This window comes from Sus scrofa, chromosome 13 (genome assembly GCF_054392235.1).
Source record: "Sus scrofa isolate SSC_HxYL_T2T_F1_AM1 chromosome 13, Sscrofa_HxYL_maternal_Yorkshire_Landrace_v2.0, whole genome shotgun sequence".
Taxonomy (NCBI): Eukaryota; Metazoa; Chordata; class Mammalia; order Artiodactyla; family Suidae; genus Sus; species Sus scrofa.
Genome location: NC_139395.1, coordinates 83,211,368 through 83,235,035, shown reverse-complemented (window position 1 = coordinate 83,235,035; position 23,668 = coordinate 83,211,368). Strand labels below are relative to the sequence as shown.

The 23,668-nt window shown below is 51.9% G+C and overlaps 1 long non-coding RNA gene across 1 annotated transcript; it reads left to right on the top strand.

Annotated features, from left to right (window-relative positions):
- Positions 1 to 1,708: 1,708 nt before the first annotated feature.
- Positions 1,709 to 10,342, top strand: LOC106505677 (uncharacterized). Its single transcript, XR_002337659.2, has 6 exons — positions 1,709 to 1,865; positions 2,390 to 2,468; positions 3,033 to 3,134; positions 5,424 to 5,518; positions 6,646 to 6,740; positions 8,101 to 10,342. It is a non-coding gene; the product is annotated as an uncharacterized LOC106505677 (long non-coding RNA).
- The last annotated feature ends 13,326 nt before the right edge of the window (positions 10,343 to 23,668 follow it).

Genomic DNA, 23,668 nt, shown 5'->3' with positions numbered 1-23,668 from the left:
ATCAGAGCCCTTCTCCTGGGATCCAATTCTCCAGGGGGAGTAACACAAGGATTGAAGATGGTTAGAGCAGCCTCATGCCACAGAGGCATCCTAAAGACAGGAGCCAGGTCTGCTGTGTAGATCAGGGAGGTGCTTTTGACCCTCCCCACACCTTCCCAGTTAATCCCATCTACCTTCACATTATATCCTATGTAATACACAGTGTGCACAGGTCCAGCAAAACCTTGCCACCTCCACTGCTTCCATGAGGTGGGCCTGAGCTGCTCACTTATTTATGCAAGAGGTACTGTTACTAGCTACCTGCTCTGCACGTCCACACTGGGATCTGGGGGTCAGAAGTGAAAACCCAGTGAGGCCTCCAAGCAGCCCCAAGTCCGGTGAACGCTGTAGGAACCTGCAAGGGTTCCCTCCCATGGTGCACCCACTAGTCTAAGGACCCCTGGGGGGTGCCCACTCCGGGCCAGATGCTGTGCTGGAGTGGGCAGACAGCAGAGACAATGGCAGCCCTGTCTATACAGGATCCACAGCCAGCACAAAGGGAGCGAGGATGACCTCAGAATTCTAGAAGGTCAGAGTCTGAAGGTCATCCAGAATCCACACGGCCCGGCGGTTTTTAATAATCCTGTGGGGTCCTGGGGTTGAACGTCGCTGTTTCATAAAACATTCTAGTTCTTTACAGCTTGATTGAGGTGTAATTTACATACCATAAAATTCACCCATTGTAAGGGTACAATTCAAGGCTCCTTAGAAAAACACATCACCACCATCCACGTTTAGAAGGGCTTTCTCACCCTACAAAGTTCCTCGTGCCGTTCGCAGTCAGTACCTGCTTGAAGCTTTTTCTATTTTTCTTTTTGTTCCAAAGTTAAAGCAACATTTGAGAACCTGTGATCTGTTCTAAGCTACCGATTCTCCGGATGGGGAACCTGAGCCCCAGAGAGGAGACAGGGGCTGCAGAGGATGTAGAGCGAGGCAGGGGCAGGGCTGCGGTCAACGCCAGGCCAGCCTGATCTCAAAGCCAGGTTTTTGGCCTGTGCGGAGGGTAGCATGGATCAATGCTGAGGAGCCTGGGTCAACCAGGGCAAGCTCAAATTCTGGCTCCACTATTTCCAAGCTGAGTGGCTGGGGGCAAAATGTTTAGCCCTCGGGGTCTCAGTAGCCTCCTGGGCCAGGGACGAGGAGAACGGTCCCTACCGCCAGGGCTGGGCTGTGGATTTCCCAAGGTCACATCCGCGAGGCCCTCCACACAGGACTCAGGGGACATTGGCCAACAGTGATCCTTTCTCCATATCGCTGGCTCCCAATTTGCCCTCAGAAATTTGGAAGTGAAAAAAGATGGTGATTAAACAAAAGCAGCCCAGGCCCCAGATGGAAGTGCATGTACAGAGGCAGCTTTCTAAGAACGTGGTGCAACACCCACTCCAGGGCAGATCACCCTGTTTGCAGATGGAGCAACTTTGGGGGGTGGGGGTGGGGGGGTTGCTCAAGCAGCCTGGAGACTCAAGGCCTTCCTCTGCAGTCTTGTGTTTCCCAACAGGCCCCAAACAGACATGTTTCCTCAGCGACCAACCGGAAAGCCTGGCTCCCCTCCCACCTCCTACTCAGAGGGACCAGATGTGTGATCCTCAGGGACCTCAGGAAGACCGGGCCCTGCCTCCTGCCCTGCCCCAGCCAGCACTGCTCAGCCGTCTGGGGCATCTGGACCCCGTGCGGACAGTGCAGGGCACCCAGGAAGGAAGAGTACTTCCCACAAGGCTGCATGCTTTGTGTGCGTTACCTCTGTCTGCCCAAGAATGAAGCGATGAATGCCATGTGCCTTAACAGTGGAGGAAATTGAAATTCAGAGAAGTGGGGTGTCTGCCCAGGTAGGGAGCTCAAAAGAACGCGCGGTCCCGTGAGAGGTGGGATTAGGTTCCATAACACTGTGAAACAGTGATCTGTTTTTCTGTTTTGTTTTGTTTTTTCTTTTTAGGGTCACAACTGCAGCATAGGGAAGTTCCCAGGCTAGGGGCAGAATAGGACCTGTAGCTGCCGGCCTACGCCACAGCCACAGCAACACCAGATCCAAGCTGCATCTTCGACCTATGCCGCAGCTTGCGACAACACTGGATACTTAACTCACTGAGTGAGACCAGGGATCGAACTTGCATCCTCATGGATACTAGATGGGTTCTTAACCCACCGAGCACAAAGGGAATTCCTAATCTATTTTTTGAGGACACACACCATTAGACATATTTTGGGAAGAGTTCTACTAAGTGGACTCTGGGTCGGTCACTTAAGATTGAACCTTCACTTGGGGGGATGCATGGCCAGGTTGCAAGGTTGCCATGGTGACCAGAGCATCAGGCGTGGTGATGAGTATTTGCTGGGTGTCTCCTGAATGCAGGGCATGGAGGATTCCCAGCTAGAATGGCACCTCCAACCCCAGGAAGTTCCAGTCTGCGATGGAAGGACAAAACCCGAGGGTAATCTAATTGCACTTTGATGAGGCTTAGAATACAGTGCTACTGGGGAGGAGGGACCGAGGAGGGTTTGGGCCTTGAATGCCAAACAGACTGCGGACAGCCGAAGAAGGCTTTGTGTCCCTTGTTGAGGGAGTGGGAGGTGAGGCTGGAAAGGCCAGCTAAAGTCAGACTCTGAGGGTCTTGAGTGACCTCCTGATTATTACTATGGTTTAACCTTATCACATAGGTTACAGGGAGCCATCGACGGGGGGAGAATGGGTCTCCTTTAGGCCCCTTCCCAGGGCTCCCTGGCTGAATGAAAGCATAAATGCCGATTGAGAACCTTCGATGTGCTGGCACTTGCTGGATTTAGAAGTGACTTAAACACATGTAAGACTTTAACGAGGTGATGCCTCAGTGACCAGAGAGCAGATGATGACGTGGGGAGTGGGGATCACTGCTGAAACCTGACCCTCATGAGAGGTGCAGCTCTCAGCAAAGAAAGAAGAAGTCCCTTGACCCAGGACGGGGCAGAGGGGTGGTTGGAGGAGGGGGGTAAATTCTCTCTCAGGCTGTTTCCTTTAGGGGAGAGAGCTTTGCAGTGGCCACTCTGCTGGAGTTCAGCATGATAGATGACAATGGCAATGAGAAAAAGCCACCAATGGTCCGGACACCGTGTTTGCCAAGGTAGGGAATTGCTCCTTGTATGACCACTGTGAATCAGTATGCAGTGAGCAAGTAAAAAGAAAGGTGATAGTAGCGGTTCTGTCCTCCGGGTCCTTCCTCTTGACTACCTGCCAAAGCCTGGATTAGGCTCCAGCTAAACCAGGTTAACTGGGTGAAGCCACAGGAGGGGCTGAGGTGCTGAGAAGGCCATTCTTTTGCCACTGGGGTTGCTGATTAGCCATGGCCCACCCATCATCCACCTTTGCTTCCACCAGATACTCCAAGGTCTCCCAGTTCCTTACCACCTGGTCTTGGGCTGCCTTGCACAGATGGTACTGCTGCTAACTGGGCCACTGACCCCAGGCCTGCTACTGGCCGGCTTTCTAGGTTTTGCCAAAGCTTCTCTCAGGTTTTCCACATCGCCCCATGGCAGCTGCAGACACCAAGTTTTCCCCCAAGCTCTGGCTGACACAGGCTGCTCTGGCCCCAGAGGTACATCTGAGGAGCTCTTTGTTGTGCCCATGGACAGGAGGTTTGGGGACAGATGTGTTCTGCCCAGCTTCATGACTCTCGGTCAAGAGCGGCTCTTACTCAACCACGGGACGCTTCCTCCCAGGGTACACCCGGGCAGATGCTGCCCCTGAGCCCATAGTACTTGAAGCCCAGCCTCGTGTGCACAGCAGTGTCCTGAGTCGCCTCCTACAGGTCCCTACGGTTGATGATCCTGCAGCCTTAGGAGTTCAGAAGAGGGCGAGGCAACTGAGGGCTGGAGTGACCAGGAAAGGGTAGGAGAAGAAGAGCTTGAGCAGGAGAGAAAACATTAAGAAGAGAGTGAATGGAGTTCCCGCAGTGGCTCAGCAGGTTAAGAACCCAACTAGTATCCATGAGGCCATTGGTTTGATCCCTGGCCCTGCTCAGAGGATTAAGGATCCTGCATTGCCATGAGCTGCTGTGTAGGCTGCAGACATGGCTCAGATCTGGCATGGCTGTGGCTGTGGTATAGGCCAGCAGCTGCAGCTCTGATTTGACCTGTAGCCTGGGAACTTCCATATGCCCTACAAAAAAAAAAAAAAAAAAAAAAAAAGAGAGAGAGAGAGAGAAAGAAAAAGAAAGAGAGATTACCAAATAGTGCAGTCATGTATCTCTTTGGTGTGGGTATTTGCTTTGGGCACGAAAACATGTTGGCACATTAATTCCTGACTTGTTCTTACTCAGGGAAGAGATTCAAGGAAGAAAGGGAGGTAGCAGCCCCACCCTCCCCATCCACGTTCTCCTGGAGAATTTACCAGCCTTTTCTCCCCAAAAGCCTGTGCTCCAGGGGTGATAGTGCTAGATGGCCCTGGATGGACAGGAAATGGCCAGGTCTCTGGAGTGTGGGGACTGGGAGGTGGGCTGGAGGTGGCTGAGCCACTGATGCTGAGGCCAGGGAGGAGGGGTAGATGCTGGAGCAGTGACTGGGACATGAGTCAGGGACCCTCCACCCAGGCTGCGGCTGTGGGATGGAGCCACCTGCCTCTGAGACCAGCCAGTCATGCAGACAGAGCCACGAGAGGGTGAAGGCCAGGGGCCCTACTTCACTCCCCACGTTCCCCCACCCTGAAGTCATCCCTCTTCTGATTTAGAAGAAAACGTTGACCCTTAGAGTCCAGGGCTGCGACCTGGTCTTGTCTGTGTGCTTCTGCAGCAGAGAAATGCCTACCACATGTCGGCAGGGGTGGTGATGCTTGCTTCTGTCCTCTGTCATCCACAGTTTGTACTTTTATATTGGACAGGAATTGTTTTTGTCATAACCTTTTATTGTTTTTTTGTTTTGTTTTGTTTTGTTTTTTGTCTTTTCGGGGCCACGCCTGTGGCATATGGAGGTTCCCAGGCTAGGGGTTGAATCGGAGGTACAGCTGCCGGCCTACACCACAGCCACAGCAATGTGGGATCTGAGCCGCATCTGCGACCTACACCACAGCTCACAGCAACGCCGGACCCTTAACCTACTGAGCAAGGCCAGGGATCGAACCCTCAACTTCATGGTTCCTAGTCGGATTCATTTCCACTGTGCCACGACAGGAACTCCTGTCATAACCTTTTTTAAAAGACGACAAAGCAGGTTTCCAGCTTGCGTTTTGGTTCAAAAACAATATACGTAAGGGTGTGTATGTGTCCATTTAGAGTGGAAGCTTGGAGGATGTTAATGGCACTTACCTCTCTGTGTTGGGTTGTGATTGATTCTTCTCATTTTTCACTCTGAAATGAATATTTGAAATAAATAGAGAATTTCCTTCTCTACTGTCTTCTTTTTTTCCTCTAAACTAAAAGGAATTGCAGAGTAAAGAAAAATAAATGAAAGATTTTCACCTCCAGCCCCAGAAGAAGGACACAGAGGTGGTGGTGTTCTAAGTAAAGGTCCAGAGGTAAGGTGGAGCCTGGCTGGGGCTGGGGAAGGTCCGGTCCCCATAGGAGCCTGTGTTGAGCCAAGGGAGTTGGGCTGGGCAGGGAGGGAACAGATTCCAGAGGCTGTCTGTCCAGCAACCCCCATCCACCCCCGCATAACCATCTCCATCAAACCTGGGAGAAAGTGCCCTTATTTGCCCCTTCAAAGCACACAGCCCCAAGGCCTAAGCACACCTGCTCCCACTAGGGGCTGGAGGCTCTCCTGCGTCACGGCCTGAGCCTGGGTGGTGATCCCTGTCAGCAGGCATTTCTCGGGTCCCTGTCATGCTACAGGGATGCCGAGATGAATGCGATAGGTTTGGTGGAAGGCGCTGAGCTCAGAGGACCAGTTTCACCTCTCCGTGCTGTATAGCCTTCGGCAAGTTACTTCACCTCTCTGGGCTTCAGTGCATTTCTCTTTAAGAATGAGGAGAATGCCACCTGCCACCTGGATTCAACAGGATCACAGCACATGGGGGGCTCCCAGCATACAGACAGGCACATGCTAGATGGTCAGCAGAGGTCAGGCTCCTGTCCTGCCCTTGGGTCTCCTGCAACTTCCCTACTCAGAGCCAGAGGGAGAAAGGGTCGGGCCAAAGACCATTTGCACAATAGCACAGTAATGATGGCTGCAGTGACGATGAGGATACCATTTATTACTCATTTGTTTTGTGTCTGTCCCTGTCTAAGCGTGTGAACAGCATTTTGTTCTCATAATTACCCTGAGAGGACAGGGGAATTATCACTCCTGCTTTCAGGAAAGGATGCTGAGGGTCAAAGCGGTGGAGTCTTTTGTCTAGGGCAACACAGCTAGAAAGGCAGAGGTGGATGGGATCCTGGAAAAATCGGATAGAGGCCAACACAGAGGCCTGTCCTCTGTTAAAGGGACACAGAAGTGAGGACATGGTGAAGGAGGCCGGTGGAATCAAGAGAGGCTCCTCAGAGGTGATGACATTTAAGGGGCACCTTGAGTTCAGAGTGCACCAGGCTCCTTGGCTGGCAGATGCGACGTTGATAAGATGGTGACTGTCCCACTAAGGGGTCCCCAGGCTCTTGTGGAATTCAAGATCCCAGCTTCGGAGTTCCTGATCCCCCATGTTCCTTTCAGGACAGTGGCCTAAACTCATTCAAGAGTACCCATTGGGGAGTTCCTGTGTCGTGGCTCAGTGGAAATGAATCCGACTAGTATCCAAGAGGATGCAGGTTTGATCCCTCGCCTCCCTCAGTGGGTTAAGGATCTGGCATTGATGTGAGCTGTGGTATAGGTCACAGACGTGGCTCAGACCTTGTGTTGCTGTGGCTGTGGTGCAGGCCGGCAGCTATAGCTCCAATTTGATCCCCAGCCTGGGAATCTCCATATGCCGCAGGTGCGGCCCTAAAAAGACAAAAAAAAAAAAAAAAAAAAAAGAAGAAAAAAAAAAAAAGAAGAAAAAAAAAAAAAAGCACACATTGGGCCCAGGAGTATTTGCCAAGTCCTTCCAACACCAGGCTCTGCAGAGGCATCAGCTCCTCAAGTCCTCACAGAGCCCGCAGCGCAGTTTCCTATCCCATTTAAGCAAGGAAACTGAGATGCACAATGGCCGGGAGGCTTGCCCAAGGCCAGAAAACCTATGGGACCTGAATGCTGGCGTGTCAGGCCCCTAATGGCCCATGTGGCCCTAGCAACACCACCCATCTGGACAATTGCTGCAGGAGGGATCCTGTCACAAACCCAGAGAGAGGGCCTCCCCTCAGACCATGTATCCTTGACACAGAGACCCGTCCTTGGAATGGGGTAGCCACCTGGGGTGGGAGTCTGAGAGTCACGGAACCTGAGTTCCACTCTGACTTGGGCTCCTAGTAACTCTGTGACTGCAGATGCCCTTTGCCCTCTCAGCCTCAGTTTCCCCAGCTATCAGAGAGAGAGAGAGTGATGGCACCACTCCCATCCCAGTAATGCTGCAAAAACAGGAGAGAATGTCTGTGCAGTGCCCTGGCCCATGGCTGCCACTCAATGGATACCCAACAGAAACTTGTTGTGTGCGTATCTAAGCAGCCCCGCACTGTTGATCAGGGCCTCTGACTGGCAAACCCTTGACCCAAACGGTTGCACAACGTTGGTCCTGATCATATGAGCCTTTGCACCAGAGCTCAGGTCCCCTGGGTCCCCGTGGCCTTATCCTAAGATGCTGAGCCCCAGGCGTGTGGCAATCATCATCTCACATGGCGGCCGCCCTTCTTGCAATCGGGAGTGTGGAGGCAGCCAATGGCTTGGTGCTGTCACCACCGCGTGCTCCGTCCCAGAGCGGGCCCACTCTACTCGGGGATTGCTAAATGTGGCCATATGGCCCTGGCACCATTCAGGGAGTTCACACCAGGGCTGGAGGGGGCTGGGGATAAACACAGCCCCCAGAGCCCACCGTTGGTAGGAGCACCATCTTCTGTTGGTTCACCTTCTACCCTGCAAGGCCTTCAGGGTTGGAGAGACCAGGGTTCAAATCTAGGCCCCCCCCCCCCCACTTCTTAGCTCTGACCCTGGACAGCTCATTTTTCTTCCATAAAATGGGGTTTATCATTCCTACAGTTCAACGTTGCTGTAAAGATTAAATGGCTGTGATGGGGGTGAAGGGTTCCAGCACAAGGCCTGGCTCAAAGTAGATGCTGAGGATGTGTTAGCTTCCCAGTGACCTTAGATAACCCCCTTTCCTCTCGGGACTCACTTTCTTCATATCAGGCATTGGACCCAATGGCCTTTTGGGGGCCTTTCCAGCTCTCAGCCTCCAGGCTTGCCCCAAACTGGAACCACAGTCTGGAGGGGTGCCAGCCATTGGGCAGCAAACGGAGGCAGAATCAGCTTCACGTCACCTGGCCACCAGCTGGAGGGTCAGGACAAGCCACAGGGAGTCCTAGGGTCTCCTGCCCCCAACTTCTGCACTGTAAGGAACTTCCACTTGCCGGGTCAGAATGGGGGTTCAGTTTGCTGTGCCTGCCACTAAGGTGCCTGACCCTCTCCTGGGCCACTTTTAGCCCCTTGAGCCTATTCATGTATGGTTCTCTTGAGACCTGGCTTGTGCCAGCCTCTCCTTATTCATCTCTATCTTAAATTTCCAAGAATAATATAAGCTCCTGGAGGTAAGGACTGTGTCAAGCCTTGCATGACACTGGGACCCAATCAACACTCGCCAAACATTAACTGGGTACTTGTACATGCCAGGCTCTGTGCAAACACCAGGGTGGCAGCCGGCCTCAAAGACGCCCCCCTGCCACCCTCCGCATGATCCCAGCCTCCTGGTATTCATGCCTGTGTAGTCCTCTCCCACGGTGAAGAGGGCTGGCCTGTATGACCAATAGGATCGTGTGGAAAGACAGAATGTGACTTTCAAGTCTCGGTGATAAAAGGCATTGTGGATTCTGCCTTGCTCTCTGGGATCACTCACTCTGGGGGAAACCAGCTGTTATGCTGGGAGGACACGAGCAGGGAGCTCTGCGTAGCGAGGAGCTAAGGTCAATAACCACGTGTGTGCGTGCGCCATCTTTGAAGCCAATCCCACAGCCAGCATCAAGTCTTAATGATACAGCCACAGCTGACAGCTGGATGTAATCTCACGAGACACTCCAGGTCGAAACCTGCTAACTGAGCGGCTTCTGAATCTGACTCATTGGTACTGTGAGAAATAATAATTGGCTATCCTTGCTTTGGGCCACTGGATTTGGGGGGTCCCTTGATGTGCAGCAGAAGATAACGGATGCACTCTAGGTACAAAATGATCAGAACAATCAACCACTCATTCCCCCTTCTGAGGAACACTGACTTGCTCACAGTCCCCCAGTGCCCAAGACAAAGTGTTTTATCCTGTGTGGAAGTTTCCCCAATTGTGGATTACCGACTGTCTTTTTCAGGAACACCTGGTGTGTACACCCACAGTGCAGATGTGGGGCTCCACACAAGACCCATTTGGCCCCTGGTGCCCACGCCGCATCCCAGGTTCACTTCTGATTATTCCCATGCCTGTAATGCACAGAACATTTTTCCACATTCTGCCCCAGGATTTTCTTCCAGGCTGTGGGAGCCTTTGAGGCCCACATTCAAACACGGTCAGGATATCCTCAGGGTCAGTTCTCAGCTAACAGACAATGGGAACCATCCTTCTGGTGGACAGTCTTGGGAGGCCAGCAAGGTTGGCACTGCACACTTACGCTGACTTTTCCTCCTTCCCTGTCTGGTTCCCCTCACGTTCTTACTGTTGCTTCCTGCAGCCACCTCCTCAAGGGCCAGGTGAATCAGAGTCTGGAAGCTGGTCCCAAGAAAGGGTACTTGTGCAAGTTCCCTGAGTGGTTCTCAAGCACCCTTAACATTGAGAATGCTGCCTTAAGTGGAGTTTCCCAGCATGAGAACCAGGGTTCTACTTTCAAGAATTGCTGAACTTGACAGAAGGGTTGGATACCTTTCATCTGCCTCCCCAGGTCCACACCCCAGCTTCCCCCCCGCCCAGGAGGCTGACCTGCGCGGCTCGTATTCACAGGCATCCTTGCTCCGTGGTTTCTGGCCAGCCACCGTCAATGGGACACACACCAGAGACAGGGAGAAAGAGAGCAGGATCTGGAGTTCATCCCCCTGGTTCCCTGTCCTCTCGTGTACTGGCTACCTCCCTGGACCTAAGCCACTCTCCTGTCATACTTCTTCCCACGACTCTCTCCTTCTCCAGGTTCTGGTGACTGCTATCTCTCTGTCACTGGGCCTTGCCCTGGGCTCTGCACTGGCCTCTGTGGTCACTCTACCCACCCCTTTGTAAATAACCCCTTTATAAGTTCTCGTCAAACTGCCCAGTTGAGTGTGCCTGCTGTCTTGCTGGTGAGACTGACACAATTCTATACATGCTCCAAGCCTTACTGTGGATGGAATGGATCACGTTTCCCTCATAGGACTGTAGCAGTCACCGGGATTTGCTCCTCCAGGATCCACTTCCTTTTCTTTTAGCAATGGCCCCTGGTTTTTGCTTGGAGATGTTCCCACTTTCTCAAAGTAGTGGAAAGGGGTTCCACCTCGTGCTTCAGGATGGGCTGTGACACAGGAATAAGCCCATGGGCTTTTTGCATCCCCTGGATGCAGGGATTGGTTAGGTGGTGTGTCATGTGACTTTGGTGGACCAATCAGGTTGAAGTTCCAGATGTTAGCAGTGCTACCTGAAAAGAGTGCTATTCCTGGGGGTGGCCTGACTGTAATGGACTTCTTGGTGGGTGTCAGGGCTTGACCAGGGGCTGAGGTGCAGTTTGGAAAACTGGCTCACTCCCTTTTCTGTCAATTTAAAAATAGGCCCTTGGGCAAATTACTGAGCAATTCTGAGTCTCACTTACCTCTTCCTAAAAAGGGGCATAGGAATTTTACAAGATTAAACCAGAGAACTCATGAAAAGAACTAGGAACAGAGATTTATTAAAGCTCCTTTAGGCTTTACTCAGAGACTTTTACTTTCCTAGGACCCAGACATATGTCAGTGGAGCAGGGCCAGGGAGAGATTTAAGTGACAGTCCCCTGCTGAGCTCAGAACTTCACCTCCCCCCACTGAAGGCTTTGTTACCCAAGGGAACTGGCTCTCTGTGGCTCCATTCCACCGGCACACCTGACAGTGCCCAGGAATGTCTGAATCACCCCTCCTCCATACTTACATGCATTATCATCAAAGCCTGATCTTCCCATATTTCTAACAGACAGGGATCTCTGAGAAGAGTGGGAGCTGGGCCTCAAGGGAGGGGTTTTCTGGGCTGGCTTCAGCTGGCCAGAGAGGGGAGCCCAGCACTGTCCTGCTTTCCTCTGGTCTAATCCGTCCTCCAAAGCCTTGTGTCCCTTTGCAAACAGACATCTGGTCACAGCCAGGCCTGGACCAGCAATGAAGCAGGAGAAGGAGGAATGAAGGACTTTGCTTTGACAACTGCCCCCCTGGTGCCTGAAATACACCCCTAGTAGAGCTTCCTTGCCTGGGCTTAAACATTGCCCTAATCAGATTCACGTTTAAAAATGCAAGTGTTGGAAAATGAGAGGCCTTTTAGGATCCGGATTTGGCCTCATTTCCTACTGCTCTTTCCTATGAGCTGTGTCCCATCCCCAGTGGACTCAGTGTTTGCAGAACCAGGCCTGCTGGCTGTGTCTTCACCTACACCGTTCCTGACCTGGAACACGCTTCCACACTTTCTCCTACAGGACTTTTGAGACTCAGCTTGGTGGCTGCGTCTTCCATCCCCCAGGCTGTTAGGGGCTCTCTCCTCTGTTCCCACAGCAGCCTGGACTACCTTCCATCACTGCTCACATCAGTCTGACTGGTCATCGCTGGTTTATCTGTCTGCCTCCACCACTGGACAGTGTGTTTCTTGAAGGCAGGGCCCATGACCGGGTGGCTCCAGAGTCCTCCGCACTCAGAGTCTGGTATCCAGTAGGCTCTCAGGGTGGTCTCTCTGCCTGTATGGATGGGTGAATGCCTCTGTTATTGCCAATTGGGGGTCTCAGTCTGGGTTCCCCAACAAGCAGATGCTGGGCGAGGCTCTAAGTGCACATGGTTTACTGGGGAGGTGACAAGAGCACCGTAGGCGGTGAACAGGTGGGACATAGAAGAGAAGTTGGGCAAAAAAATCTGTGTCTTCAAGCTGGTTACCATGGTGGGAGATGGAATCTTCATTCCACTGGGCAATTTGGGGAGTCAGTATAGACTGCATCCTACTGGAGGGGTGGGGAGCTTGCCCCCGACTCCCATCAGCCCTTGACTGTGGGCTGCTCCTGGGGAACATGAAGATCCCAGCAAATCCCATTAGGCAAAGTGGGTGGCTGGATACCAGCCAGTGGTGAGGGCCAGGGATGTGGGACTCCTGTACAGGATACCCCTATATCCTGCTACAGCCTCCCAGATGGGCTCATACCTCCCCCTTCCAGTCTGGGCTTCGCCCTCCCTGAGGGCAGCAATGGGCTCATTTACCTTTATGTTCCCAGCATTAGCAACAAGCCTGGCACAGAGGGGATGCTCAGTGAGCCCTGAACGAATGAACGAGTGAGCCAGTGAGGGGTTGGCTGGAGTGGCTACCAGGTAGGCAGTTTTCTTGTCCCTGGAGAGAAGGAGGGTGGGGTAGGGATGGGGCAGGAGGGACGGAGGTAGGCGGTACCTGGAAGGGGGAAGACTGTCCCATGGCTTTGAGGCTGGCCGGCAGGTAGCCATGAAGAAAGGCTCGGTTCATGTACTTTACGGGGTGGGGAGGCTCCTGGCTCGGCCTGGCCAAGCTGCTGTTGGAGTCGGTTTCCGCCCTGGGCTTGTGGGGTTGCGTGACTCCCGGAATGCTGGGCCCAGGGCGTGGAAGCGAGCAAACGCCATTAGCCGTATCAGTGATCTACTGGCGCAGATATGGAAGTTTGAGGAGGCCCAGCCGGCTCTGCCCGACTGTAAAGAGACGTGATTGAGGCGGGTCATGGGGAGGTGGCGGTGATTAAGGGGAGCTGAGTCCTGCAGACTTCCTGCCCAGCAGGTAGTGGCGACCCAGGGAGTGAGATGGGATATTAGTCATAGTGTAAACCCTCTCTGAGCTCATAAAACCTGGGCAGAGGCTTGGCTCCAACAGCTCCAGGGAGAAACGCTGATTCCCTGGGTGGAAATGTAGCCCCTGGGCTTATCTTTCTGCCTCAGACCCAGTCTTGAGAGCACCTGCCCTGGGGCCAGACTCAGGCAGGCAGGTGGGGACGCGCGGCTCTTAAAAGAATAACAGTAACTCGGTGGCACCAGGATTTCTAGTTTACGGTGTTTGCAAAGCACTTTCTCTTTCCATTATCTCATTTGATCCTCCAAACAGCCTTGCTAGGTCTGTAAGCTGGCAATCACCTCCATTTTATTGATGAGAAAACTGAGGCCCCCAAGATTTCAGGCCTGGAAAAAAGGGAGTGGAAAGAATCCCTGGGGGATCAGATCAGAGGCTGAATTTCAACCATGGTAGGTCTAGTTTGGGCTCCAGCTGAGGTCCAGGGACACAGATTGGGGTGAGGCTGGCAGGGGCTGGGGACGGGGGCGGGGGGAGGTCTCCTAGGCTGGGAACCAGAGGCAGAAGAAATTTAAGAGTGAAAGGACTCCGGCCCTCGGCCCTGCCATCTGTCTGGGCCACTGCTTCATGATAATAAAAGGCTCCCTAAAAGGAGAGATGGGAGCCCAGGAGAGGTTTCAGTTGAGTTATGGGAGAGAATTGAGCCCTAAGAAGGGGTCAGAGCAGAGTGCCTGTTAACTAGTGTGTCTGTGTGTAGAGACCGTGCTGGAACAGCCTGGGGGACCCATGCATGCAGGCATCTCACCACTGCTGGAGGTGAGAGTGACATGGGGAGAATACTGTTCATTCCCAACAGTCACTGTCAGGAGAAATGAGAAGGTGTGTGGCTTTGCCCAAGGAAACTCTGAAGAATTGGCCATTGAATGGAAACCTATTTCTCCAACAGCCTCTAGTATGGGGCAGGCACTCAGTAAATATTACAAACCAATGGATAAAAAGAAAACAGAGAAAATCACCCCCCCCCCCATTGATCCTGGTGGCAAAACAGGGCTTAGGGAGTCAAATGGATTTTTGGATATATACATTGGTCTCCTTTACTGTTGCTGTCCTGGGGGTCTTCCCAGACTCCTCATGGCTCCAGCCCACCTGACCTCTTGGCTGCAGACACCCATGGATCTAACAGCTAAGGGGACCTCTCTGCCCAGATGTCTAACAGGTTTCCACCTGCAGCATTTCTCAAAGAGAACTCCGTGATGCTTCCCTCAGACAAGCCCCCATCTCAATAAAGCCCATGGCCCTGTGACCCCAGGTCCCAAGTCAGATCCTGAGAATCACCCTGTCACCCCCCACATTAAGCAGAGCCGGGACTGATTCTCAACTCTGTATCCTGTCCCCACTGCCAATGCCCTCCGCTCACTCAGGGCACCATCCCCTTGTCACAGGTCCATCACAGCTTTTAGAGGTTTCCCCACCTTCCCATCAAGTCCAATGTTCTTGCAGCTGACACATGGATTGCTAGAGTGAATATGTTACCTGCCACCTCATCGCTTGAAATCTCGGGAGGCTCTGCGCTCCCCCCTGGGATCCAGTCCAAACCTCTTCATCTGTTAGTAGAGGCCCCGCCCTAATGTGAGTCCAGCCATTTCTCCTACACCCCTCACCCTCGCCCCCCCTTCTCTTCCAGCCACACTGAAACACCCTTCCCAACATGCCACATGCATGCATTTGCCTGGACAACCCTCCCCTGCCTGCCTGGACGAGCCTCCTCTCAGTCCCTCTCAAATGTCACCTCCTCAGTGAAGCCTCCTGGGCCCCCACCCCAGGCAGAGTTAAACTTCTCCCACAGTTCCACGGCAACAGACACCACAGAATTCAGATCATTGAGATTTAAGAGAACCTCTTCTGACATCATATCAAAAGTACAACCTTTGGTTGGGAGAGTGTAACTGTCCCCTCCACACAGCCTGCCAGCCCAGCGGTCATGATTGCAAGATGACAACCAGTTCACACGTGCTGTGTGCTTCTGGGCGTCACCTCACACTTCTTTCCAGTAGCTTTCAGAGGTAGGCAGGAGCCAGCCTGGTTGTAAAAGAGGAAACAGAAACCTAGGAGGGTTACAGGGCTCGCTCAAGGTCATACGGAGAGAAGGCAGGACTGGGGCTTTGAACCCACCTGCCTGCCTCTAGCCCTCACTGCCTCCCACTTGCTGGGTGGGGCCGGCACTGCCAGCGTCTACACCAGTCTTCTCAGGGAGTGTGTGCTCCTTGAGGACACCAGCCATGCCAGGCTTCTCTGAGTGTCGCCAGAGCTGGGGACAGAGAACCCTGGGACCGTTTGCTGACGTTGAGCTCAAACCTCTTCCCCCTGGCCAATCTCAGACTGACTGCTGGGGACCATCTCTCTTTTTGAGACTCTCCTGGGCTCCCTTTTAGCCAGATTCCCTTTGTCTCAACCATGCAGGGAGCAGGGCCTCCGAGCATGATTCTTAGCCACGTGACATTGGGCAAGTAACTTCTTTCCCTAATGGACATTAGGTCCTGTGCTTCACAGAGTTACACAGCCCTATCCCAGGGGTACCTGAAGCCGCAGAAGAAATGCAGCAGCCCTCTCTGGAGGGTCTTTTTCTCCTTGAAGTTTTGGAGTAGGGAGAAATAAATTATCTTTTAAGTGATATTTTAAACAAGTTAAAACTTTAAAGATATAGATATGGGGGGGGGATAAACTACAACGCTTGCATTAACTTTAAGGATAAACCATGAATGGAGTCTTTAAGCTACATTCCTCGGGTCTTCAGGGAACATGATGGAAACAGGTGGGAAGCACCCCACTCCCAGGCTAGGAGATGCTGATTGTGTCAGACCCTCCCACTCCCTACCCTCTCTTCTTGCCCTGGTCCCCTGGGTCTGCCGCTTTAATACAGTAGGAAGAACTAGGGCTCTGGAGCTGGACCCATCAGACTTTGATTCCCAGGATGGACAGTGACCTCCATGAGTTCTGTGACCTCAGACTTGAGATTCTCTGTTTCCTTTCTGAGTATCATGGGTTTAAGGATACCTCCTACCTGTGCTGCCTTCTGCTTGCCTTGCAGATTCAGCCTCTACCCTGCCTGTGTCCCAGGGCTGAACCCTAGGGGTCATGGGTCCTATTAACTGCTCTTTTGTTCTCTGGCTTCTGTAGGATCTGGATGCAGAGGGTGGGTGGTGTGTGGTGGGGGGTGGAGTTGGGGGGGGTACTTCTTCCCCAGCTGCTCTAGAGGGCACAGGGGTGGGGTTCCTCAGTGCCTGGGCCTCAGCTCCTGCAGGGAGCTCTCTGCTCTACCTGCATCTCTCAGGTTCTAGTGAGCTTCCCCCTCCACCTGGCTGTGGGTGGGGCTGGTAGAAGCTTTCAGCCCTGGGGGTATCTCGCCATCCTTTAGTGGTTTCTCTTAATCCCCGTCCCCAAACTTTGTAAACAGTCCTGCGCTAAATTCTCCCCAGTGGTCCCTCTGAGTGAGCCGTTTGTCTTCTGTGGGGCCTTGACTCATAAACTACCTCACTGGGTTTCTGGAAGGATTAAATGGCTGCAAAGCCGTTTATAAGCAAAGCGTGTATGGGTGTTTGAGGGGAATAATGACCATCATCAGGGGACGAGGCGGGGAGGGCAGAGGCCGCCCCGGCTGCGAGCGAGCGGGGCCCCACGGAGGCAGCTCCTAAAAAAACGTCTTCCTTCACCAGCAGCGGTTCCCCACCGGAGCCCTGGGAGGCCTGGCTGGGAAGAGGCTTTTTCGGGGCTCGGTTCCCGCCGCCGTGGCAGCAGCGGCAGCGTCATCGATGGAGCAGCGGGGCTCCTGGGGGCTGCTGGCCACGTCTCAGCTGGCAGGAGGGCGGCTAGGGAGCCCCAGCGCGGGGCCGCCAGCCGCTGACTCAGCGCAACGCCCCTCCCCGCAGCTCCGGGTGGGATGGGAACCGGCGCATCCGCCTTCCTGCCCCTCGGAGGCGCCCCCTCCGGCTGGAGCGGCCCCAGCCTCTGAGGAGGAGCGCTGGCTGTTGGCCGGTCCAGGCTCCCGCGGAGGGGAGAGCGCGCAGGGGCAGCAGAGAGCACAGGCCACGATGCGCCGCCAGGGACCACTCCCCTGCAGCTCCCCTCGGCCCCCCGCCCCCGAGATCCTGGGGTATCAGAGCTCAAACGGGGGAGCCTCTTCTGTGCAGATGTGCGGATGGGGAAACTGAGGCTCAGGGAAAGGGACCTCCCAAGGGCCTCAGCAAATTGCTGTCAGGAAACGCCGCACAGATAGCATGGAGAACTATATCCAATCGCTTGTGATGGAACACGATGGAAGATAATATAGAAAAAGATTGTATAAATATATGTATAACCGGTCACTTTGCTGTACAGCAGAAAGTGACAGAACACTGTAAATCAACTATAACAAAAAAAATTAAAAAAAAGAAAACGCTGCACAGGCTGGAGTCTGGTCCCCAATGTGCTCTGGTGGGGACAAGTGCCTAGTGTGAGGTTGGAGGTACTTGTCTTTAGAAGATTAACTGTTTAGGAACTCCAGGCACAGCACCTCAGATGACCTTTGCTCCTCACAATCCATAGAGATCTTGACAAATTAGATGTTGAAGTTGAGGCCCAGAGACAGGAAGCAACCTGCCTGAGGTTGCACAGCTAGTAAATGACAGGACCACCACACAAACTTTAGTCTTTTATAAGCCATAAGCTTGTGCTCTACCAACCAGGCTAAACTGTCTTTGGTTCTTCCAGATACGATGCTGTTGTACAAAAGAAGCCTCAACGGGGTGGGCCACAGGAAGCTGGAGGGCTAGCCTCAGCTCTGCCTTTCCCCTTCCTTTTTGTAAGCTTGGGCCAGCTCTTTCACCTCAATGGGTCTCACTTTCTTATCTGTGAATAATGCTGCTCAGGCCTGCCCCGCTTCCTTCCTGTGATAGTTTCTTAGACATGCAGCCTAGGCACTATTATTCCCATTTTACAGACAGGAAAATTGAGGCATGTTCCTTTATTCATGATGAATGTATTGCATGCTGTTTGTTGAGGGCCTTCTCTAGGCCATTTACTATGTCTCCAGAGAGGAAAGTGACTTGCCCAAGGCTACACACCTAGAACATGGCAGAACAGAACCTCAAATGGACAGTAGATACTCATACCCACCTCCTGGCTTCCAGGATTGTGGACGAGGAGCCAGAGGACCACAGTTTTTCAACACTAGCAGAAAGCCACTTGGATCCTCCTGGAGCCCAGCCCATGGCACTAAACAGATCTCAGGAATGACCTTCTCCTGGGAACTTTTGGCCTGGAACATATTTACAAAACTCCAGAGAGGATGGAAATATCCTAACCCACTCCCTACAGACCCAAATTAGCAATTTTCTTATTCTTTATAACCCCTCTGGAAATGCAAACTATGTAATATTAGTCTAAAATTAGGAGCCTAAGTCACAAGAGAAAAGTCCCACTACTTTTGGAGAAAATGTTTTCCTAACCTCATCCCGGCATTTGTTCTAAATCAGAACTTAGCAGTTGTCTTTCAAATAATTATTTTCTCCTAGGACTTATCAACTGAGGGGCAGAATGCTTGTGAGAGGACAGATTTTTACTGTACTGTCAAAGGATGAAATCCAATCTCTTTACCTGGCTTTGAATCTAGAGGATATTCAAGTAAGGCCCAGAATACATGAATAAGAAGAGCCTGTTCTGTGGACCCAGGATGATGTCTAAAATGAAGGGCCCTTTAATAATCACAACGGCAATGTTATCTGTAGCCAACACGGACTGACTGGTTGAGATGTGCCAGGAAACTATGTGAAGTGTTTTACAACCATTATTACATTTAATCCTCATGATAACCCTATAAAATGGGTATTATTATCCCATTTTACATAGGAGAATAATTAAGGTCTAAAGAAGTTAAAAGACTGACCAAAAGCCATGTGGTTATGGAGCCAGTGGGCAGTGGAGTTAGAGTTTTAACCCAAATCAACCTAACTCTAAAGTCCACATGAGGCTGTTGCCTCTCTTAATATCTGCACTTCCAAGTGCCCAACAGTCCCAGGTGACTTATATAAGAATCTTTGGATTGTCACCATAATCACTCTCAGGACTTGGTTATATCATTTTTCTTTGCTTCCCAATGCAGATACTCACACTATCATCGTGTTGGTCTGTTTGAGATTCTCTTATCAAACTGCCATCCCCTCATGGCGCTGTCAGTGTTGCTAAGAGTACATGTGTAATTTAACACCTTGGAGTAAATTAATCCTAGACTCCTAGGACCTTGGGCATCTTGCTTAACTTCTTCTTCTTCTTCTTTTTTTTTTTTTTTTGGTCTTTTTAGGACCGCACCTTTGGCATATGGAAGTTCCCAGGCTAGAGTTGGATCGGAGCTGCAACTGCCAGCCTACACCACAGCCACAGCACCGTGGGATCCCAGCCGTGTCTGCGACCTACACCCCAGCTCTCGGCAAGGCCGGATCCTTATCGCACTGAGCAAGGCCAGGGGTCAAACCCATGTCCCCAGAGATACTAGTTGAGTTTGTTACAGCTGAGCCACAACGGGAACTCTTTGCTTAACTTCTTTGATCCTTAGGGTTTCATCTGCTGTTTGAGTTGGTCGGTTCCTTTGAACCCTAATTTTCTAGAATTTCATGACAAATACAAATGGGTGCGGATGTGTAGGTGCTGACACATGGGGTGGAAATGACCTTGCCATTGAGGCAGAGGGACTCTGTGGTGAGGGGGATGTGAGGCCCTGGCACCTAGGACTGGGAGGGCATGGACAGTGATGGGGAGCGTGGCAGGGTCCTTTAGCTGCCCAAAAGCTTGTCACCTGACCCCGGGAACTCGGTGAGTCAGAACCTCTGGGCGCAGGAAGAGCGTGTGGTATGTGTGACCCCAGGGGCAGAGCTGGGCGGATGAGATGGAGATCAACCTGGGGGTTTGGAAAGGGAGAGCTTCCCGTGCCTGCAGGCAGCTGTTCCACGGTCATTTGGCCATTGGAAGCACTGGAGAGGGGATGTGACTCTAAGAGGGGTTTTCCAAAATGCAAATTTGGTCATGTCCCTCTTCTGTCTGACAACCTCCACTGGATCCCTATCGCCGATGAATATGGTCCCAGGCAGCAACCCAGTGGGGTGAGTGAGGCTGTCCCAACCCCACCCTGACTTGGCCACACTCCCATTGCATCCCCTTGCCAGGGCAGCCATCCTTAACCTCTCGCTGGTTTCTGAGCAAGTTCTGCACTGTCACACCTCTGTGCCTCCTCCAAGGACCCTGTTGCACATCTCTAAGCAGCTCACTGGCTGAGTCATGACAATGCATCTGCTCTCATCAGCACACTGTGGCCCCCTCGAGGACAGGGCCTAGTCACACCCACCTTCCCATGGAGGCACACAGTTGATGAATGAGGTGGGATTTGATGTCTTTTACTCCTAAGGTCCGGCTATTTTACTTTCTTCCAATAAGCATTAAATGGAGGGCTTCCTTTGTACAATCACAGGGTGAAGGCTGGGGCTAGACAGAGAGTGACAGTGATAATTATGTAACAGAGACAGCCAGGAGTCAGGGACCCACAGCCAGCATGTGGAGGGGTGTGGAGGCTAGGAAGGTGGCTCCTTAGTGCAGCAGGCACCGTGGTCCCTTTGTCTCAGAACCCAAACTCTTCCAGCAAAGTCTGCAGGAATTGGGGAAGGAGGAAGCATGGGTGCCCTCCTCCTGAACTCTGGTTCCTTTACTCAGGACTGAGAACTGAAATCAGCTTTCTCAAGGAGGCCCCACCCCCTGCCCAGCTCCCCTTGACTGTGTCTGTGGTTCCAGGGGTCTGAGCTCGGAAGCCATCTCTCCTAAAGAGTCAGGGAGCCTACATTTTCAGGGCCAGGGTCAGGACTCACTTCAGGAACCTGACTTTTTCCAAGGGAACAGATATCTGGGGACCAATCTCCAACCCCTCTCACTCCTGCCCCACTTTCTCAGCACCAACCGCAGGAGACACGGAGCAAGTCGAGGCCTGCTCACAGGAAGGATTTGCCTGGTAGCCTCGAGGGAGCCGAGCAAAAGTTGCTGGAATCCAGGAACCACTAAGTGAACCTACACAGCTGTCCTGCTGCCCTTGGCAGAGCTGGTGTCGCCAACCCCTGGTTTCTCCCCTGCAGCTTGTGAGGAAGCCTCTGCATGGAGGCAGCAGCCACGCTTCTCAACCGGAGTTCTTACCCAAGAGCCCCTGTCCTCTTGGTCCTCACCATTTTTTTCCTTTTTTGGCCATCCCGAGGCATATGGAGCTCCCGGATCAGGGATCAGATCTGAGCCGCAGTTGCCACCTAAGCCACAGCTGCAGCAATACTGGATCCTTAACCCACTGTGCAGGGCCAGGGATTGAACCTGCAACCCAGTGCTCCCAAGATGCCACTGATCCTATTGTGCCACAGTGGGAGCTCCCTCACTCACATTTTAAAAAGAAGCTCTTAACTCAGGTCCCCCATTTCTGCTTGTATCTAGAGAAAGAGTGTGCAGATATGCTTTCTTCTCTGGGCGCGCTGCTGTTCCTGCGCCCCATGGACAGCAGGGAGATGGGAGAGGAGTTGGGTTGTCTTTAAGGGAGGCGCTGGGGGCAGGACCCTCGTGGGAGCCTTGGAAACCCCCCTCCCTTTTTTGTTTGGCTCTTGACCACAGTTACTTTTCTTCCTATTTTTGTTAACACAAATCCCTAAGTGTGTTTGTGTCCGGAGAAAGTGCTATGAATAACTGGTGATACATTTGTTGATTAACTGGTGAATCATCCAGGGGGAAAGAGAGTCCAGAGAACGGAGCGGGAGCTCTGGAGGCTGCACATGATGTGTCGTAAAATATTTAGCGAATGATCGTCCAAACCACAGGGAAAAAGTCGGGGAGATGGGAATGTGAAAGCTGCCAGGATTTAAAAGCTGTTTAATGCTAACCATCAGTGCCAAAGAGCTGAGAGCGGCTCCCTTCCTCCCTGCGCTGGCAACGACAGCTCCCAGAACATGAAGAAGGTTTGGACTGGCTGCAGCGCGCTGAAAGGTTCTTTGTTCCAGCCCTCTTGTAAACAAGGGATCTCCTCAGAGGTGGGATCCTCACCTTGTCCACTGCCTGCACCCTCTTGCTCTCTCAACATCCCCGGAAGATAAACTCTCCACGTGGAAGAGCAACGAAGCCAGATGTGTGGATGTTTCAAACTATGCTGCTGTTTGACATCAAGGAAGGAAGAGCCCTATGCTGTACTGAATTGGTCACTTTCCTTGCCCACATTCTGATGTCACTTAGACAACGACCTCAGTCCGATGGTCCCCAATAAGGTGGTTGTGCCTGTGGTTCTAGAGGTTTGAGCTCAGGAGCTGTCTTTTCTAAAGGGCTAGGGATCCTGCAGGTTTGGGGCTAGGGTCGCGACACACTTCTGTAAACTGAGATCTGTTTATCTGGGGGTAAAGGACGAAAAGGTCTTTCTTGATATTTTGGCTTGAAAACCTCAAATGTAAGGTTATGTCCTTCTCAGTACCAAAGCCACGAGGAGAGAGAAAATGCAGGGAGAAGCGGAAGGGAGATCATTTAGGTTGGTGGAAACAAGCAAGTGAGACCTCAGCATGGTTTGCTTACGAGGACTTCCTGGAAGTTGCCATGTGTGTTCATGGATAAGCAATGCTAATGAACTTTGTGGCATCAAGCAACAAATCTATTAATTGTGCCAAGAAGATTCCTGCTTTGAGGGACCATGTCATCTAGTTGCTGGGGAGGCTGGCCTCCCCTAAACGGATAATTAGGCTTTGAGATTGGAAAAGTCAGAGCTTCCTGGGCAAAGTGGTCCCAAGAAGGAAGGCAGGAAGATGTACAGCAAAACTGCTTGAGACCAGAACATGGCCCTTCTCCCTCACTCATGTTTTGCTTTGCTTTTGTTTCCTTTTGCTATTGTTTCTGTGGTTTTGCTTTCCTAGAATGTCTTCTCTCCAACTCTCTACCTATCTCAAGTAAAACGCATCCTTTGAGGCCCACTTGAATGAATTTATGATCACTCAAGACTTTTCCAATCTTCTTAATCTTTACTTTGAACTCAGAGCACTTGGAGTCTGAACCATACATTTGGCACAGGATTATACTGTACATATTAATCTGTTTGTGAGAAAAATTAATCTTTTTTTCCCCCCTCAATTCAATAATAAGTTCTTTTTGGCAGGTGCCACATCTTATACCACTTGTGTTACAGCATCTAGCAGTTAATACCCTCCAGTGGGTATCTGTCTGTGCCTTGGTGTCCTGTTAGAGGGCTGCTGTTGGTGAGTGAAAATCTTGATTGGGGCTGGGGAAGAAGACTGAATTCTTGGTAAGCCTAGGGACATGGTCAACATTAGTCCATCCAGGTTAAGAAACACATGCTCTGAGTAGTTTTCAGTCCTGAAATTCCTCGCTTAGTTGTGATTTTTAAAACAGTTACAAGGTTCAGAAACATTGTAAATGGAGTAAAAAACTTGACTGAAAATGGAAATTGATCAGCAATCCCATTCACATTGTTTCACACTGTAAGAAAGAAAAAAGGAAAAATAAAGGAAGGAAGAGGGAGGAGATAAAAGGAAAAAAATACCTGGGGAGTGGTGATGGGAGACACAACAGACTCAGTCTTCAAAGACATCCAGCAAG